Source organism: Artibeus jamaicensis, unplaced genomic scaffold (assembly GCF_021234435.1).
Source record: "Artibeus jamaicensis isolate MK-2021 breed Jamaican fruit bat unplaced genomic scaffold, CSHL_Jam_final contig_1015, whole genome shotgun sequence".
NCBI lineage: Eukaryota > Metazoa > Chordata > Mammalia > Chiroptera > Phyllostomidae > Artibeus > Artibeus jamaicensis.
The window spans coordinates 4,570,518-4,591,534 of NW_026521194.1; the positions used below are offsets into that span (position 1 = coordinate 4,570,518).

Here is a 21,017-nt window from a genome sequence, read left to right on the forward strand (position 1 = left end):
GCCGGCGCCTCACTTCGGGGTCGCCGCGTCTCCCGGAGATTTTTGGGCGCAGCCCCGCAACTGGAACCCCTGGGGGGTGGAATCCACCAGGCGGCGTCGAGAGTGGGGGCGTCCGGGAGTGCGGGCGCGGGGACGCTGCGGCCGCTGGCACACAAAGGAGGCGGCGGGAAGGCGGGGCGGGGCGGGGCGGGGGCGGCAGGAAGGGGCGGGGGCCTGGCGGGCGGCGATAAAGCCCCCGCCGAGGCGGCCACTGGCTAGCGCTCTGGGGCGCACGGGCTGCTCCTGCTACGCCGAGTCTGCAGACGCCACCGCCTCTTCCTTCTCTGACCCTCCTCCTCGCCGCCGCCGCCGCTCTCCGGCCTCCGACTGCCAGCCCCGCCGCCACCCGGCTTCGGCTCCGGCCGCGCTGCCCTCTGCGGTCGCCAACTGGGGATCCCGAGCGAAGGGCGGTGAGTACGGGCTGCGCGCCCGGGAGCCCGGGGCCGGGAGCCCGGGGCCCGGAGGGGGCGGCTGCCGCTGCCTCTGCCCCGGGGACAGTCCCTCCGCGCGCCGCCTGCTCCCTGCGGCGACCTTTCGCTCGGCGGGGCCGCTGCGGGGCCAGCGGGGCCGGGGGGCGGCGACGTCGAGGCGAAGGAACTTTCTCAGTTGCCCTCGGGCGGCGGCGGCCAAGGCTGCGAGCCTGCCCTGGCCCCTGCGCCCGGGAACCCGAGTAGGACCCGGGCAGGGCGAGGAGGGGCCGCGCTGCCGGGGCGTCCAGGTGCGCCTGCAGCTCGGAGTCCCGGCAACGCGTGGTTTCTCCCGGTACATCCTGGCTGGCGCCGTAACCCTGAACCTGAGGTACCCAGGTACTCGCGGCCGTCCCCTGCCCGGTACTTTGCATGTGCGCCGCCCTGCAAGGAAAGACAAACGGACTCTACTTATTGTTCCCACTGCCTGGGCAAGCTGGGGGGACCAGTGATTTGGGGGGAGAGCCTTTAAATTGGTCTCTATCACCTGTTTTAACCCTATGGAGCAAGTCTCCGCTATTTTCATCTGTACAAATGGTAAGTGCAATGGTGATTAGTGACTGCAGGTAAGGTAAAAGTACTCTGAAATTCTGGGCGGAATTGGGTATTCGCCTACCAACTGATTTTGGAGAGAAGGTTCCGATTACATAAGACAGCACTCTACCTTGGGTATTGTGGAAGACGCAATTGAAGGTTTTCGTGAACGAAAAATAATCTTTATGTGTGTCTCGCTCGAGAAATCACAAATGCTGCTGTGTCTTGCTTTGACTACTTTGCAGAGAGTATTCTTATATTTAGCACGGACATCAAAAGGTTTGGGAAGGTTTGACTTCCTCTTGCACGCCAGGAAGCAGTTAAACTTCTCTGAACTGGACAGGAACAATTTACGTGATTTTTTTTTTTTTTACTTTGGAGATTTTTATATCAACAGTTGAACACAGATAACTGAAATAAACGTAAGCATTGCTATTTTGTCTGTCTAAAGCCCACTTCCAAAATTGAAGATAGTTGCAAGGCTACCTGCACACCCAAATCAGTAATTATGTGCTGTTCCAAGTGGTTCTGCAACGGTTTTCTTCAGCTATGCAAACAAAGGTGTGAGCCTAACTCTAAGGTTTCTTTCTCCCCTTAAGTTTTGATTCTCTGTTTCAATGTTTGAAAATATTGCCCAGTGCGGGTCAGTTCCCGAAGGTCAGCAGGATGTCATCTATTTTTTTTCTTTAAAAAAGGGAATCTATACAGAAAATGTCTGCCTCCTGTAAACTTCACATATTAGTGTCATTTTAAAAGGACAGACATGACTCAGTCTGAAAAGGACATTAATTTTCAGCTCCAGACACAGGGGATAAAATATCAGCTGATCTGACCGAGCCGGCAGAGTTTGGAAAGGAGAAGGTGACGGAGCCAGGTCCCGGCCACTCTTCTGTGTGGCTTCCTCCACCACCTGGCTGTTGTCCCACAGCGCTGTGGACTCAGGCTCTTGGGCCTTCTCTAGTCCCAGAGTCTATGTGGGGGACTCTCACTCCTTGACCATCTCCAGCCCAGTGGCCTCCGCCCACTCTAGCTACTGAGTCCTCTGCATCCAGCTCTTGCCCTCACCCGGAGATGCTCAACTTGTGAGATAAGACACTTCAGCATTTAAGTGTCTGAACAATCCTTCCAGAGCGGCACTCCCACTGCAGCTCTTCTCCTGCACAAGAGGTCCCTTCCCTTCCTCCTTCCCTTTTGGCAGGTGACTTCGTGGACCACTCTACCCAGTAAGTAGGGCTGCCGGGTTAAAATCTCCCCATGTCCTGCCCCATTTCCCTCCGACAGACTTTTCTGAATTGGCCCAGTCATTCAAGAGATCTTCTCAAGCATCTACTGTGTCCAGGCACTAATGCACGGTAAACACAGAAGGCCTCTGCTCTCTGAATTGTCATTCCTGTGGGAAGACATAGACAGAGAGCAAACTAAATTAGGCTGTGATAAAATGTATCATCAAACATACATAGGGTGGAAGAATAGAAAGAAAGATGAAGCTGGGGCGGGAATCCAGCGAAGGTTAGAGAGAAGGCCTCCCTGTGGCCGTGCCTAATGTCTCCCAATAAACTCTTTTCTCTCTTAATAGTATTTCTAAAATTCCATCACCTCTCTTACCCCTCCATCCTCACCTCATCTCTAGCTACCATTGGGCTTCTGAAATGAGTTAGCACTTCCAGGGTCACCCCCTCCTTCTGACTTTCTGCAAGCTGAGCAGTCTCCCCAAAGTAGCAGACCCCCTAATGCCTGCAAGAGCTGTGTGGATGCCCTCCCAGCCTCAGTGTGGAACGAGGTACGGGTCTTTCCTTCCTTTTTGCTGCTTTCTTCCTTCCCTAGTTGTCATCTCCACCCGCTTTTCCTTCTGCCTCCCCAGACCTCCTGGGGTCACCCAGGGCTCTGTCCTTATTCCTCTTCTGCTCTACAGAGTCTTTGGGTGACGAAGTGCCTGCAGCTCCAGCTATCACCAAGTGCAAAGTGAGTCCCAGATTGGTGTCTCCAGCTAGTTACCTATAGGCCAGTGGACTGCAGGCAAGAAACCTACATTAAGTCCAAAACTGGTTTTAGTTCTCATCATCCAACCCATACCCATTTCATCCTTAGCCAAAATGTGTCCCTCTTATGTATGTATGTATGTATGTATGTATGTATGTCTTGGGTATGGCTCTACCATGCACCAGGGTGCTAAAGCAGGAAGCTCATGAAGACCCCAGACTCTTCAGCACCCGCCACACCCAGACAGCTGCCGGGTCATGCTACTTCTCCAGGCTGTGAAGTCCTGGAAGCGTCTGCTGTCCTCACACTGGCCTTGCTCTACTTTCCACAGAGTACAGACCTGGCCAAAGGGTGGCCAGTGTGCTGTTTATAGCTGGCAGATGTGTTGTTGGCCCTGGACAAAGTATACAAACATTGAGTTATATTTAGAAATATTAAGATGTCACTTGGATTTATAGCTTCTCTTAGAAGTCATAAGACCTGGAACATGAGAGTTCTATTCCCATGTGGCAACACTTGGCTGTCATGGAGTTTCCAGCGCGCCCTGGACCCATGGTCCTTGCTTACAGTAGCCTCCTGGCTCCCATGGGCCAGTGGCCACAGGTGGGAGACCACTGGCTAGGAGACCATGGCAGCCTGGGATTCCCTAGTGCCTCCCCACCTGGTCCCCCACCTGCTTTCTTACGCCTGGTTCTGCACCCCTTTCAACCGTCTTCCATGTGGCTGCTGGGATGACTTTCCTTCTGCCCCTCAAACCCAAGTCTGCGTGTGTCCCTGCTGATAAAACCCAGTGCCTCCTTCTTGTCTTGGGACAAAGCCTGCCCCTGAAGGGGTGGTTATGTTGTATCATAGGTCAGGTATCTCAGATTGGAGGGGGAGCTCTCGCTCCTATTTCTGTGGTGTTGCCCCCAAGTCGCCGGAAGGAGGGTAGTGAACACGTCAATCTAGTGTTACCTCCCCTGTGTCGAGAGGCAGTCTCTGCTGTTTACAGACCATTTCCCAGACCTCACCGCCTTTCCACTGTCTCACGGCCTCCCTGGGAGCAAGAGGGTAGACTCCACATGGAGGTCCCAGGTGCCTCGGGAGCTCCCAGCCTTTCGAACGTGGTGGGCCCCACTTACCACACAGTACCAAAGTGCCACGGTTGCCTTTGCACAGTCCTGGCCCAGGTCTGCTCAGCGCTCAGCCAGGGAATGTTCCACTGTGCTCTGCTCCGCCCCTCCCCCAGTGACACCACGTCCCCAGGCTGCCGGCCATTTGTAATGACCGGGCAAAGTCTAAGCCTTCTTCGACCCCTTCCCACCTTCCTGCTCCATGCCCTTCCCCAAATTTTATTTTCTTATAAAATGAACTTCCCGCAGACTCCTCACACCCACCTTGCTTTGGCAACTACTGAACCTCTGCCTAGAATTCTTCTTCTCCATCCTCGGCCTGCACGGATTGTCTGGGTAACTCCCCCCTTTTTCAGGACTCGGATCCAGTATCACCTTTTCCAAAGAGTCCTTCCTGAAAATCTCTACCCCCAACCTTCCATGGCAGGTGTGCGGCATGTGTGCGGCATGTGTGCACACACATGCCCCTACCCTGTGGATGCCTCTGATGGCAGAGACTGTCATAGCAGCGTGCCTTACGCCCCAGACTCTAAGGGCCACTCACCCATGCCCAGGTTTAGCTTCATTTGTATCCACAGTGGTACATGACCCAAAAGGCGTTTAATGGGTGTCTGAACTAAACCATATTCCCTTATGTTATAAAATCACTATATATTTCATGAAAGAGTGCTTGTTTTTCAGGCTCAAAAGGGAGCTTTCCCCCAGACCTCCATCCCAGGTTCTGTGTTGAATATCCAGCAGTGGGTGAAAGTAGGTTGACAGTTGTTCATAACGGAAAAAGAGATGCAGGTCATGCTTCTTACATAGCCTTGTGAACTCTGCGTCACATACTCACAACTCAGCCTACTTTTGCCCCACCCTGTGTATCTTCAGGTTAAAAAAATCTGATCAACCATGTCTTCTGAGATTGAACATTACTTAGGGAAAAAAGCAGAAGGAAAAAGCAGAAGTCTGGTACAGAGGGCTTCTGTGTCTGTTCAGTTATCCTCATCTGAACCTTTTATTGGCTTGGGTCTGTCTTCCTTGAGTTCCATTGGCTGGGCTGGACTCTCTCTCATGATTTGCACAAGGTAGGTGAAGGCTTTCCGCTTTATTTCCATTAACCTTCTCAGCGATGGTGGTGTGTGCCCTCTTGCTGCTTTTCCCCCCATAGTAATGTTTTGGCTAATGTCTTCAGACAAGTGTGTGGGGAGCACCCTGTGCTGAAAGAGGGACTGCGATGATTTGTAGGGATGACCACCAAGAACTTAGTTTCTTGGCCTGTATAGTAGATCAGGGGCTGTGTTGCAATAATGATCCGAAAGGTGTCTTATTATTTCTAAAAATGTAACTTTGATGCTTAGATTCTTGTCAATCCAGCTGTCTCATAAGTAAATGTCAGGTCCCAAGGAAAATTTTTAAAAATGTATTGTTTTATGTTTGTCTACGTGAAATTCTTCTTTTCCTTGTAAACCAGTGATGTTATTCAACTTGGCTCTTTAATACTCAGAAATGGCATCGAGGGCCAGCATGAAGATTTAGTTTGTATTCCCACTTGGAGGGATTAATAAAAAACATCAAGTAAATTGTGTCCCATGTACTTGGTTCTTCTTGGTAAACCATTATCTCCTCCCACAAATGTGCCCATCTTTTTGTTCCCAAACTATCTTGCCTCATGAATGGCTTGCACATCTGATCTGAAAATCAGTATTGGGTTTCAAAAAAAGTAGCCCGTGGAGCAGAATGGAGTCAAATGCAAACTGTATCCTTAGGGTACGTGTCACCTATGAGTTCACAACTTGTCTAACAACCCTGAAGGGATGAATATGATTTTCCTTCTCTTCTCAGAAATGCCACCTTTAATCCAACAGGGCGAGTCTGTTTATTTACACAGCCAACGATTCTCCCCATATTCTGGGTAGATTTCTAGGTGTGGAGATAAGCCCAGGCCAGAGAAGCTGGCCTTCCTTCTGCAGCTCTTTGTGCCTGTGGATGGCTACTGAGCCTACACAATCTTCTATTTGAAATGCCATCCATGCATTTTGACAGACCTGTCTGCCGTTTCATCCTTGAATTCTTTCAAAGGTTGGGATGGACGTACCTAGTTCAAGATTAGATCGAGAACACTCCATGCTCTTGCTTCAGTTTGACCTCAGACTTTGTCCTTTGCTTCAGAAGAGAATTCCAGAGCTGGACTCTACCGTGCCTTTCTATTTTTATCAGTTCATTCTCGAGAGAAAGATAATGTGCAGGAGATTTTTTGTGTAAGAGGAAAAAAAATCTTTGAGAAGGCAGAATGACTTCTTGTAGTGACTGTGAATCTTGGTAGGTATGCTTTGATTTTGTAATGCCCCCTCAGCCCTGCAGTGAGAACTCTGGTAACCTGGGGGATTAGCATTATTAGTTCTTTCTCTTCCGTTTCGTGCTAATATAGGTCTAGAAAAAAAAATAACTGTTGGTTTTCAGCCTAAGCTTTTATGAACCAAATCTTGAAAGGGGATATAGGTATGTGAGAGAGTTTAATGCCAAATACAAAGTCCGTTAAAAATGAGTGACTGTAAATGAAAATAGATTTTTCTTTCTTTTAAGAAAGTGCTATGTAAATAATGGTACTGTTTGCTCTAGTAAGTTTTTTTAAGTAAGAAATCCACTTAGGAAGACATTTTTATCGAGGATTTGGTTACTCTTTAGATTATATGAGCTATTAATTGCTGTAGTACCTTTTGGTTAAAAGTGCAGAAACCCAAATCAAAATAGTTGACACAAAAGCATGGAGTGCAAGGCGGTGCTATTGGTTTGATTGCTGCCCCTGAGGCATGGTGGAGGTGTCTCTGGCCTTGGAGGTGACTGGCACCCAGGGTCTTGGCGCTCTCTTTTCTTCCTCCCTGTCTCTTCAGGGACCATGACTGTAGGTAGCTGCAGGCTTACTTCCCTGTAGTCTCACAATCAAAGAGGAAAGAGGGGTTTTCTTTCAGTTCCAGTGGGAAGAATCCTAGAGAGGCAGTCTGATTGGCTCAATTGGGGTCATGTGCTTTTCCCTGGACCAGTGGTTGTACTCAGGGGAATGCAGTCCTATGATTGGCCAGAGTCTGAGTCACGTGTTCAGGCCTGTGGTCAGGATGGGAGGGCACCTTGACAGAGCTATGCTGAACAGGCAAGTTACCCCAACTGCCACTAGTTTTTTCAGTTTACAGGTGCTCTGTGTTCTCTCTTTGAGCTACATGTCTGCCTGTAGGACAGACACAGCATCCTTTCCACTCTTACAGTTGAGAAAGAAGAGCGTGGAGCAGCCCACCTGTTCCAGGTCATACTACAGCCCAGCTGTGCCAACGCCAGAACCTGAAGCCTGGTCTGTAAATGTGTGATCTGAGCTGATACCATGAATGTTCAAAGATTTATATCCCATCAATTTTTCTTCTAACTTCTCAGAAAGAAATTCATGTCATACAACATGCCTCCTCTCAAAAGACCATCTTCTCACTCTGCTGCATGGTCCCTGTCAACAACACAGCCCCAACACCCGAGGCAGGAAGAGGCAGATATTTTTGGGTTATGTTTAAAGTGATGTTTTAATGCCTTGGACCCCCAGCCCCTCCAGTTCTTTTCTTAGACACTTGTTCTTTCATGGGACTCCAGCTCTGAAATTAATACTGACCTTTCGGTTGAACAGGTGAAGTGCATGTAATTCAGAGCCCAGGGGGATAACAGCTTGCGCTGGATAAAACTCGACATGACCCGAGAGAAAGTGGGGCATGATTCTTAAAAGATGCCTCATTGAACTCCACAAACGTATGAAGTCTTGACTTAGACTATTGCTTGAGATGTAACTTTTCATAGTATTAACAGTTTCTTTTCTTTAATAGTGAACTTTAGTTCAAAATTTGTCACATCTAAATAGTCAATGTTCCCCTCCTCCTCCCCACCTTAGTACAGTGAAGTAATCAGGAATATGGAGGGTTTGAGGGCCAATGGTTTGTGGTCTGAATCCAGATGCGATCAGTTCCTAGCTAGAGGCCAGGAGATCATAGCCAATTTGGTAAATTTTTCCAAGCCTCTGTTTTTTCATCTGTGAGTTGGGCATGGAGAAAACTGTGCCTTAAGGCTTGTGAGGATGAAGCGCAGTGTATACACTGGGTGCTGGGCACGGGGGGTGGGGCTAGAATGGTTCTGACATCCAGGACACACGATGGTGGTGAGGGTCAGTGTGTCCAGGGGAGCCTTTAATTCCTCTGAGACTCATGTTTTCAGTCTATCCTTGACCTCGTGAATGAGCAACTTGCTCCGTATGTTCACATGCTTTCATTCCAGGCTGCTTTCCTGTAACACTCTCGGTTGGCAGTACTCCCAGTGATCAGCTGGCCGTCTGTCCTTTCCGCAGCCTCCAGAACTTCCAGGACGGGCTGCGGAGCCAAGGATGGCCAGTGCACGAAGTGAACTCCCTGTTACTTCTCCTGTGTGAGGAAACGTGAACAGCTGTCTTACCAGGAGGTCTTTCTAGGCACATTAGCCTGAAATCTCCTCTGTCAGTACATACTACAAATGCTTCTAGAGGTTGCATGACATAAAGGGATTTTTATTTTATTTCAGTTTTATTTTTATTGTTGACAGCATTACAGATGTCCCCATTTTCCCCCCTTTGCTCACCTCCACCCACCCCCCTGCACACACTTTTCTCTGGCTATTATCGCACTGTTGTCTGTGGGTTATGCATATATGTGATTTGGTTAATCCCTTCACCTTCTTTCATTCAGACCCTGCCTCCCACCTCCCCCCTGAAAGCCATGAGTCTGTTCCACATATGCATGCCTCTGTTTCTGTTTGGTATGGCAGTTTATTTTGTTCATTAGGTTCTACATGTAAGTGAGGTCATACGATATTTGTCTTTCAAGGCAAAGTAATTAAATACAGATGTAGTAATTATGCCTGAGCTCATGACTTCACAATCGCCAAATATTGAGTGTTGTACTAGTGAAGGGCATGTTAGTTGCTGTAACAAATAAACCCAAACATATGTCGCAGCTCAGATATAATGGAGAGCTATTCTCCACTTGTATAAAGCCTAAAGCGGGTGCATCGTTTTCCAATCTGGTGATTCATTGACCCAGTTTGCTGTTCACCCTGCTGCTCCTCTGTGTTTTGTAGCTGGTTACCAAGGGCACGGTGCTTGTTGGCATTGAGCTGGTGGAGCAGAAAGATGATGGAGGATTGCCCATGGCGGGTTGTGATGGGCCAGCCCTGAGAGAGGCATGTATCATTCCTATTCCCATGTCATTACTGACCACACTTCAGTCTGATGGTCACTCCCTCCTGCAGTGGAAACCTGGAAATTTAGTGCAGCTCTGTGCTTGGAAGAAGAGGAGATGGGTCTGCTGGGGAGGTAACTACTTTCTGTCAAATAAAATTTTATGAAGATAATGAAAGACCACTTTAAAAAGTAGCATGGTCAGTAATATGCTGTGAAGATCTGGAATATATACATATTTCAAAACTTTTTTTTTTTTTTAGACAAAGAGAGGGAGAGAAACATTGATGTGTGGTTGCCTCTCACACATCCCCAACGGGGGACCTGGCCCAAAACCCAGGCATGTGCCCTGACTGGGAATCAAACCAGTGATCCTTTGGTTCACAGGCTGGCACTTAGTCCACTGAGCCACAGCAGCCAGGGCCTGAATATATTTTCACCTGTGAGGGCAACTGTCCCGATGCTCCGTGCAGGGCTTCTCATGGCTTAGGATAGATGTTCCATGACTTCACAAGTTTCAGGGACAGTGTCACACATAAATTTGAAAAGCGCCCTATCAGGGGCAACTTGGGAGAGAAGGAGCTGGTGTGCTCAGGAAAGTTGGAAGACCACTCAAACAAGTGGGGGCTGGCCTGCAGAAGATGCCTGGGGGGTCTGAAGTACATTGCTCCATGGGAAGTGGGGATGGAAAGAAAAGTGCTGTTTCCAAATCCTAATACGTGGGATTTTACATCTTGGTCATAAAGTTCATTTAGTCAAGTTGACCAAAACTTAGGTGGGAGTGGAGAGGGGCTGTTGGGGATCTTCTCATTGGGAAAAGGGGGGATCTTATTTGGGAGCTATCGCCCATGGAGGCACAGGTATTTAGAACTTCATCGAAGAAAGAGCTTTCACTGGAAGAAGGGATGCCTTCTCAGTGTGCAGGAGGGTTGTTAGATGCGCTGAAAACTGTTCTGCATGGGGGAGCAAAAGGGGAGGCAAAAGTTCCAGAATGGGATCAGTGCTGATCTTAAGGGCAGACTGAGGGAAGGAAGAAGGACCGGGAGGGACTGAACAGGGAGAGAGAGGCAGGCGACAGGAGTCCCCACCGCCTCTCTGGGAGACGTCTCTGCCAAGGTTGATTGCCGGGCGGCGGGTGTATCTGTGCAGTTTCTCACCGGTTTCTTGCTGTGTGGTGTGGGTAGATGACTCAATCATGCATCTCTGTTACCTCAACTGTATCCACTGGGTGAGATGACATACACATAGTAGGAGCTTTATAAATGTAGCCCCATCCCCATCTCCTATGCAGCTACTCACCAGATCCATTGTTGGTGAACATCTTCTCCGTGAGACCTTGGGGAGATGTTCTGTCACTCAAACATTGTGAAAAAGGAGGCTGGACGTCTTCCATCCCTAAAGATTCTTCCATGTCGTAGCTCACAGCAGAGGCTAGACAAAGGTGATGAGAAGAGTTTTTATGAAGTCACTGATTTTTAATTCCACAAATTCTTGTTCTTTGCCTTAGCTTTGGATGTGGGGAGGTACAAAAGGGCTGGTCCTATGAGGAAAAGTCCTGCGGTGCCTGAGACTTGTCACGTCATTTCCCAGAACAGTGTCTCACACCAGCCTCATAGCAACCTGCTGAGGTACAGGGTGGGGGAGGGGATTATGAATGATGTTAGAGCCCAGGAAACTGAGTCACAGAACAGGTATGTGATTTACCTGAAGCATGTAGGTGGTCTAGGAGTGAACAGGAGGCCCATTCCACAATTGTGTTAAAGTGGACGCAGGTTTCTTCATTTTTTTAAATCCTCTCCCAAGGACTTTTTTTTATTGCTCTCAGAGAGAGAAATGGAGACAGAGCAACACTGAGATGTGAGAAAGAAGCATCAATTGGTTGCCTCCTGTGTGTGCCCAGACTGGGGATTGCTTGCACCCAGACTGGGGACCAAACCCACAACCTAGGTATGTGCCCTGACAGGGAATTGAACCTGAAACCCTTTGGATACAGGTTGGTTACAGGACGGTGTTCCAACCAACTGAGCCATACTGGCCAGGGCAAAAGTGGACACAGGTTTCTTCTGGAAAATAGCTGAACCTCAACTAACTGCCCCCCAAATCCCTTCAGAAGGCACCAGCTGGGACCTCAACAAAGACACTCGGGCTAGATGAAGAACCTTAGTATTTAGGGAGTTTGGAATCGTGTGTCCCGTCACTTAAGATGGTTTCTGAGGTTTGCAGAACTTTGCTGGTCAGATGGTTGCCGGGGGAAAAAACATATAAGTATAAAGTGGTCATCTTCTTAAATATTCCTTTGGGATTTTATTTGTTTACAAACTGTGCTGAAAGAAGTGAGCAAATGGCTGAAGATAATAAAAGCGGAGGAGCCCTTCTTAAAGTGGTTACTCACCACCTTATCTTCTCCATTCCTCGTTCCCGCTTCCCACTTTAGAACATTTCCAGATCCTGTGCCTGTAGAGACATCTATCTCTACTGACTTGTTTAATTTACTTTGGGAGGTGTCTTTCTCATGTAATATTCCCGCAGAAGTTAAACCGATGGAACCAGGACTCATTACCTCTTACACACCTCCCCAACTTCCTCTGCATAACTATTTTACAATCCTTGTAATTCATGCCCAAAACTTATGCTGAAGGAGGTGGATGAGCTAAACCCATTTGGGTCTCTGGTACCACATCTGGATAGAGAGGGGACTTAATTACAAGGACCAGGATGGGAAACTGAGAAAGAAGAGATGAAGGTATATCCAGGTATCACAGACTCACCTCTGGGGCTGCCAAAACTTGTCTCAGAGCATCCCTGGCCATCTAATGAGAAAGGGCAACCCAGTTTTTATGCGAAATCTTTAATAGGTTTGGGGAGGGGGTAGGAAGGATGTTGCCTGTATTTTACCAAATCATTCATCCCTGACCATGAATGAACCTGCGTTGGGGCACGGGTGTGTTGGGGAGCCGATGGATCTCCACCGAGCTCTTTCTTTGTCTTCTCCCTTCTTGGATTTTGAAACAACCTCAGCACTTTCCTGCCTTCCCTCCATTTGCCCTGGGAGGGAAAATGGTATAAATAAATACTCAGTGGTGCCACAAGGAGAAGAAAAAACAGGATGGGCCACCAAATGGGGCTGCATTCTATCTGCGCGACGTCCAACGAGCTGATCACAAGAGGCACGCTAGTGTGGCGTTAGGACTTTTAAAGCACGCAATCCCTGACTAATTAGTCAGGGGCACTGACCTCTTTTCCCTTATTGTCAAATAAAGAAATGACAACAGCCAACATAACAATTGCTGTTGAGTGTGAATGAATCAAAATGATACCTTTTTTCGGTTGTTAGGGCAGCAGAAAATATATTTTTCGATGTGCCACAGAATTTTAGTAAGTATTTTCTGTGTGCCATGGAATGAAAAGGGTTGCAACTCACTGGCTTGGGGAGATTCACAGCCTGAAGCAAAGAAGATAAGCCAGATTTTGTCAGCACCCTCAGTGCCGTTGCAGGTCAGAGAGGCTGACAGTTACCAGACGTAAGAGAGGGGAGAATGGAAAGATGGTCCTTTGACCAACGAGCCTATTCCCCACATTACCAGGGTCTTTATGGGAAGCCCACTTGTTATGGGAAGGTTAATCCATAAATACAATATGAAAGCAAGTAAGAAAGCTGATGGCTGGAGTCACAGGGCTCAACCTGGGTCAGTCCCCTGTGGCCTGTAGGGCAGTTCCTAGTCCATCAGAGCTGGGAGGCTGTTGTCAAGCAGAGTTCCACATAGTAGGTGCCTTGGTCCCCAGTTGCTGGGGATCGCCATGTCTGAGTTACAGAAAATTTAAGATGTTGTAGAATCATGGAATAGACTGACAGAGGTAAGAGGGGGGAGGAAAGAGAGGATACTGTTTGAAAGAAGGTGAAGGGATTAATCAAGGAACGTATATGAAGGACCCAGGACAACAGGGTGCAGATTGACTGTGGAAGTGGGGGCGGGCTGGGCAGAGAGGGGGAGATGGGGGAAATAATTGCAACAACTGTAACAGCGTAAACAATAAAACATTTTTAAAAAGACATTAGCCCTTGGTGACAGGTTATGGAAACAGATCATTTCTGAGTCCTGCTATTGTTTCCAATTCAGTTTCTTACTTTATGGAACAAAAGCTAAGGGTGAAAGGTTTATGTATCTAACTAATAACACTAAGTCATCGTGAGTTCTACTTTAATGTGATCAATGTGCATCAGGTGTCTACTGTGTCATTTGACTTTAAATTCCAATGCTTTTAATTCTTTACCAGTTTTTATTTGTTGGTTGCCACTATCATCGTGGCTAGCAGGGTGAGTTATGGCTGCTTTTCTGATTTTCACCTCCTACCAGTTTGCTGTATGGAGGGACATTAACGATCAAATTTAATGCCATTGCATGTAAAGTCAAGGCAATTTGAGACCTTCCTTGTTTGCCTGGATCTCTTCATGCTCCTCACCATGTTCAACCTTGTTTCTTAGTCCATTGAGCACTTCTGTCCTCTGTTCATCCGCAGCCCTAACGGTCAGGCGGGGCTTTCCCTTCCTCCTCATGGCATCTCCCAATGGGGTGCAGGACCCCGAAATGGTTTGATTAACCAGGAAGGCTCAAAAGCTCTGTTGGAAATGGAAGGTGATTGATCATGAAGCTTGTGACTGTCCTTTTACCTAGACCCTTCTAGAGTCTGGGCACTCCTTCTTCGGCACAGGCTACTTTGACAGTCCCTCTGTCACAGTCACGGACTCTGCCAACTCCCATTGAGTCAGCCATCAATAATATTGAGATCCTTTTAACTGCAGGGCAGCACTGTGAGCGCCTAAGAGATCCCTGCTTGGTTGGTCTCCTGAATGCAGGATGTTAGACCTGGTCCCTTCCTCCTGGCAGGCCTCTTGCCAGTGTTTCCACAATTTTCCCAGGAGACACAGACCTATTAAAGACATCGTTTTGAAAGTCACTCAAAGCATTAAAATCTCAGGACATCAATTCATAGCATGAAAATTTTGGAGTGGTTGGGGCTTCAGGCCAGCAATATCGACTTAAATGTGTGGAGCACTTTAAGACAGCATTTGATTGTACATTTTAAAATAAAGAGCACAAATTGAAATTCCTCCTGGGTGCTTTAAATCATGCATTATATGTGCAGTATTTTCAATTAGCTGCAGGAAAAAAAATTTGTTCCATGTGGCTCTATTTTTACAGCTGGGAATTGCCCTGAGAACACAATTGACTATTTCATACGTGTGAGATTTATTTAAATGACTCACAGGGCATTTGCAATTTAACCACCAATTGAAAATATTGTTGCCATGTGGCAGGTGAAATGAGGAAGTCATTTTGCTTTCCAGAGGTCCATTTTGCTCCAAGCTCAGTAGCCTTACATCAGTTTAAGGAGCAGGCACGGACAGGGGTTTGGAGCGGTACTGAGATTCAGTCTTTCCTGTGTCATTCCTGGGTTGCACCATACCACAGACAGAAAGAGAATGCCTGTGGGTTCTGTGCGATGGTGCTCTCAGGAGGGACCCCAAGCACCAAGGAGTTCTCTGTCCCTCTCTCCTGTTTTCATGGCCCGGACATGAAAGATCGGATCAGCTGTGAGGAGCCCCATCCTCGCCCCAGCTCTTCTCTGACTTCCTATTTGTCCCCCGACCCCAGTTCTTTGCCACTTGTTTGACATCAGACACCACCGAGAGTTCTGAAGCAAAAAGTTGAGTCCAGTCTCAGGAGGGTCTAGCCACGCCCTCCATGGTGATTCATGGAAGATGTTGCTTTGCTCGTTCCCACACATGTTGTAAGTGATGGTTAGGTGGTACGGTATTAAAATGCGTTATCGCTCATGTGATTCACACAGACTATGGGTTAGTTAGACATTCTGTGGGCAGAATTAAAGTCTTAACCACCAGTTTTTCATTCTTCTCTGGATCAGTGGTTGTCAGCCAGGGGTGGTCCTCCCTCTCTCCTCCAGGGACATTTGTCAATGTCTCCAGACATTTAATTTGCTTGTCACCGTCCAGGGCAGGGTGCTAGCATCTAGTGGGCGGAGACCACGGATAATGCTAAACAACCTGTGATACACACAGGACAACCCCCACCACACAGGATTATCCCGCCCCAAGTGTCAATAGAGCCCATGTTGTGAAAGCTGGCTCTAGGATTGCGTTAAAAAAATGACTTCCCCCAATAATTTAAATCTCAGCCTGCTTTGAAGACGGTGGCTTCTGTCATCCGTGTTAGTACGTGAACTGAATGATGTTGATTGTGGGGCCTGCCTTCTTTGTCAATGCCTTGGTTCTATAGAGGGCAGCTCGGTGTCCTATGCACCGTGTTAGGTGCTTGGGAAGAGTGGTGAACAGGACAGAGCAGGTCCCTGTCCACGGGCACGGAGAGAATGGGAGATGACAAATGTAGCCAGCAGGAACGTGCGGACGGAGGCCTGAGGCTGGGAAGGTCCTGCCACCTCCCAGGAGGAGAAGTGATCTCTAACAGGAAGCCAAATCCAGACCAGGAGGCCCACTCACAGGCTGTGGCAGCGGGTTTGCGTTTTATTATAAGAGCTTAGGGAAGCCTTTGAGGTTTTTGCTGCAGGTCTTGGTGCTGAGGATTATGGGTAGCATTCTCTACCAGCGAGTTCACCGGGCAGAGCAGACAGTGAGGTGGACACAAGGGACTAATGCCCCTGTTGGTGCCTGGACTGAGGGCAGCGGAGGTGGACAGAGTAGACCATTCAGGCACTATCTCAGAGGAAGAGTGATTGAGCTTGTCAGTGGCTCTAATGGGGTCGGGAGAGGAAGAAGGATGACACCCAGATTCTTTCTTCAAATCTCGGCTGGACAGGGTGCTCCACTTGCTAAGATGTAGAACCTGGGAACTGCAAGCCTAGAGATAGGGAGGGCTTTTTCCTCCTGTCCTAAAATATCTACGAAAATGGATGAGGACTTCATATCTTTCTGCCTGTTTTTTTTTTTTCTTTTTAAACACAAGGTGTTAGAGTCTGCTATGCTTGCTAAAATGTAAGCTCTTTGTCCTGGATAATCCACCTCTTCCTTTCCGTTACCCTCACAGTAGGTTTTCCAGTGCAGCTCTGAGTTACCTCTGTGTGGCCTCCTTGCGCAATCACCAAGCATGTTCTGTCATTCGTCAGACACTTTCTGTGGTGGATATTCCCTCCACCTAAGCACATAAGACGGTGGTGAGACTTAGCCTACAATCCAGACTTCTACTGTGGAGTCTCTTGACCACTGAGACAGGGCTCATCTGACTTTACTAACACTACAATGTTTGGCAAATTGTGCCGTATTTCAGGTTATGCTGGTAGGAAACACTTTTCCTTATGCGTGAACTTGGCAGTCCTGGAGAGTACACAAGAAAATCAGCAGAGTCCGACACTTACTTGCTAAGTCACCCAATGGCCATCAGGTATTTCTTGTTCCCTAGAGGACAAGGCCACTCCAGTCACTTTCCCTGAGGACTTGTGACCAGAGGTGAAACTTTCATAAAGTCACATACTAGTTAGACCCTTGAATCCCTTCTACAGCAAAGAAGTGGAGAAAATGGCCCACAATTGAAAAACGACCATGAGTAAGTAGAAAAGGCAGCTTTCAAAACACCTTTCAATTTTTAGAAGTTGGCACTGGGGGAGATTTGGCAGTTGAGGGAACTGTTACAATGGGTTGGCAAGTAGACCCTGACCCTGAGAGGCTGAGGAGAGAGGCTCAAGGACATCTCAGCCGTTCGTGATGATGGGAGTGAGTGGCAGAGCGAATGGGCCCTCAGCGTATTCAGTAACCGACGGAAGAAGCTGAGATGTGTTCTTCTCCTTTTTCATGCCGCACAGAAGCCCATAAGGCAGGGACCACTATTATACCCATTGTACAGATGAAGAAACTGAGGCACGGTGAAGTTCTGTACTTGTCAGAAGTCACACGGGTAATTGGTAGTGGAAGTGGGGATGAACTTATGTGGTTTGTCTCAGGAGCCTACAAAGGCCAAGAAGTCTCAGAATTGAGGTTGTCACGAATTATGGAAAGGCACAATTATGCCAAAACCTTGTTGGTTTGTTTTTGTAGAATATTGACATTTTTAGGGTACTTGTAGGATTGGGAAAGGAATCCAAATAAATAATAAAAAGAGCTGTCTTAAGGTGTATTTTTTTGCTGACTAAAAATTTAATATAAAGCTTTTTTGTTTTTACTTTCTATGTTGAAACAGTTGTAGATTCCTATGCAGTTGTCAAAAATAATACAGAGACCTCCCATCTTTTCACCTTGTTCCCCTGCAGTGGTCCTCCTGCATAACTACAATACACAACAACTAGGAAATCGACATGGCTACAATCCAGCCACCTTATGCAGATTTCAGTGGGTTTACATGCACTCGCGTGCGTGTCCGCGTGTACTTACTTCTGTGCAGGTTTGTCACCTGTGGATCATGGGGCCGCCACCACAGTCAAGATGCAGAACAGTTGGGTCCCAAGCACCCCTCGTGTCTTCTGTTACAGTCACACCCACTCACATCCCTCCCCGCTTCCCCACCTCCCAGTAACTGCTAATATGTTCTTCGTCTATAGTTTTGTCATTGTAAGATTGTTTTATAAATGGAATCCTGCAGTATGTGACCTTTTGGAATAGACTTTTTTCACTTAGCACAGTTCCCTCGAGATGCATCCAAGAGCTGTGTGTATCAGTAGATCTAGGGTAAGTGTTCCACGGTGAGAATGTGCCGTGGGCTGTGGAACCATTCACACACTGAAGGGCATCTGGGTAGTTTCCAGTTGGGGGCTATTACAAATAAAGCTGCTATGAACAGTGGTGTACAGATTTTTGTGTGAACTTGAGTTTTCATTTCTCAGAGAAATGTCCAAGATTGCTAGATTGTATGGTTAAATGCATGCTTAGATTTGTAAGAAACTACCCAACTGCTTTCCAGGGTGGCTATACCACTCTACATTCCCACCAGTGATGTGTGGGTTGTCCAATTTCTTTGCAGCTTTTCCAACATTTGGTGTTATCATTAGTGTTTTGTTTTAGCCATTCTGATGGGTGCATAGCAACAGCCCATTGTGGTTTCCATCTGCTCTTTCCTGATGGCGAATGATGTTGAACATCTTTCCACGGGCTCATGGGCCCTCTGTGTATCCTCCCTCTTCCATGACGTGCCAGTCCATGCCTCTTGACCATTTTCTGATTGGATCGTTGTTTTCCTTCACTGTTGCGGTGTGAGAGTTCATTATTTTTTCCAGGTGCTAGTCCTTGTCAGATACGTGGTTTGCAGATATTTTCTCCTAGTCTTTGCATCCTCTTTGCAGAGTCTTTCGTAGAGCAAATTTTGAAGAGGTGTGGCTTATCGGTTTTTGCATTTTGGGGTCATGGTTTTGGTGTCAAGACTAAGAAAAAAATAGGGTTTCAATTCCTACCTCTTCTAATGTGTGCAGTGCCTGGTGGTGGAGGAAGAGGCAGGAAAAAGAGGTGGCCGTGAGGCAGGACGGACATCGGAGTTTGGACTCTGGTGTGGGCCATGACGAGCTCCTTGTCAGGGGGTGGCCTCGGCCAGACCTGTCCCACCATGACTGTAAGGTGATGGTGTACCAATAAACGTACTTCCAGAATGTGAGTTTCCAGAACCATCCATGGTACCTCCTAACACCAGGCCTTTCGGTGCTGGAGGTCCTCTGTCTGGGACCTTCTGCCCTGCCCTCGTCCTTCTCCCCTTTTGTCTGGTCATGTCCAGGTCGCCCTCCAGTGTCCACCCACGTGGCCCTCCTTCCGAGGGCCTCCTCAGCCCAGTTGACCCTGTGGGGCAGACACTCCCTGTTGGGCAGCGTCCTCCTGAGCTGGGCAGGATGTTGCGCCACTTCCCTTGTCTCTGCCACTGCAGAGTAGCACCCTCCCTGCCATGTTCAGTGTGACAACTAAAAATGTCTCCAGATGTTGCCAGATGTTCCCCGAGGGACTAGCCTGCCAGGCTGAGAACCAAGGCTCCAGACCACTGGCTCCCGGAGAGGAGGGGCCGGGCCCATTTTTGTGCATGCTCTCTGCACCATGCCCATCCCGTGGGTGCTCCCCTAATATTTGTGAAATAGGTGAGTGGACAAACTATACCTGCCACCTAATAGTTTTTGACACGGCAGCCCTGGAAATAGCACCCTGACGTCAAATGAACTGAGTGGGTTTGGTTGTGAACTTAGCCCTGGAAATGCACAGAAGAATATGGGTTCCCTCCCCCTTCACACCCCGCGCCCCCCTCACTGGCAGATTGAGGTAAGGATGTGTGAGTGTCGAGTTCCTGCCTGAGTAACGCCCACACCCTCCCTCCGCGCTGCCAAAGCAGGGCCCTCGCCACCTAGTGAAGAAACCTCCAGCCTTCACAGGGCTCCCACTAATGCTGAACTCTCCTTCTGAGAAAAAGAGAGCACCACAGAAGGGGCTCTCCTGCAGGAGGCGTTTTTGGGTAATTTGGCGCAGTGTGATATTGGAGACCCAGTTTAACACTCACCTGCTTGCTAGGTGTCTTTTCCTCTGTAGCTGGGCCCTGCCTTCTTTTCATGAGGGAAGGGAGGAAAGTGGGCATTTGGGCTCAGTTTTACTTAACTAATTAGTGCAGAAAGTTCCCAGGGAGTAAGTACAGTGGCTGTAAGACTCATTTAGGGTATATTTGTGCATTTCAGGTTTTTCTCTCTGCACCTGGCAGTGTTGGTCCCTGAACCTGAATGATAAAGCTGGCTTTGGTTCAGAAAAAAAGACTATAGGGGTGGGCGGGGGGGGGGGAGACCAGGCAGCAGTGGGGGGCACAGGCCCATAGGAGGCCATGACTGGTTATGTCCCCTGGTCCCTGCTGCCGCCACTTTATGGGAAGGATGTCAGGGGTGCACGGAGGATCCCCAGCATTAGGAGGCTAGGGCTTGGCCTCTTGCTGCGAGGAGAAGTTGCCTGGTGAGTGGGCCCGGTGTGAACAAACACAGGGAGCTCGGATAACGCAGGCCTCCCCACCTGTTTTCACCAGGCCGTCCGTGAAGCCTGGTTTGATAAGGGGGCTGACGGGGCAAAGCTTTCATTACTGCCCTGGCCAGTGTGGCTTAGTTGGTTGGAGCACCATCCCGTGGACTGAAAGGTTGCCGGTTAGATCTCCAGTGGGGTGTGTACTGATTGATACTTCTCTCTCACATCAATGTTTCTCCCACCCCACCCCCTTTCTCTAAAAATAAAAATTAAAAAAATTTTAATCTTTCATTACTGATAATGCACACCCCTCCTTTGGGAAGCCACAAAAGGGAATCTGCTGGGTTCCTTCCTCTCCCGTGTAGAGAAGCTTGGGATTGAACGTCCCAGGGAGAGCCATGGGGCCGATTGGTGTGAGTGCAGTTGTTACTTTGACAAGAAGCGTCTGTGCCTTCACACTGAAGGCTGGACTCTAAATGAAGGAAACTCAGCGGTGTCATCGTGTGGCACCTTGGGGGAGAAGGGGAATGTGTGCCCGCCCAGGCTCCAGCAGGGCTTCTGGTCCTGGACACTGATGCCTCGGGCCAGATCACGCCTTGTGGCAGGGAGCTGTCTGGTGCATCGTGGGATGGTTAGCAGCAACCCTGACCTCAATCCCCCGGGTGCCAGTAGCACCTCTTCCCAGGTAGGACAACCAGAACGTCAGCAGACATGGCCAGATGCCCCCCGGG

General features: G+C 48.5%; 1 protein-coding gene across 1 annotated transcript in view; it reads left to right on the top strand.

Moving 5' to 3' along the window:
• Positions 1 to 245: 245 nt before the first annotated feature.
• Positions 246 to 21,017, top strand: part of SERPINE2 (serpin family E member 2) — a 54,999-nt gene continuing 34,227 nt past the window's right edge. The window contains exon 1 of the mRNA XM_037139228.2: positions 246 to 449. The gene's annotated coding sequence lies outside the window, so the exon portion shown is untranslated. The remainder of the gene's footprint in view (positions 450 to 21,017) is intronic.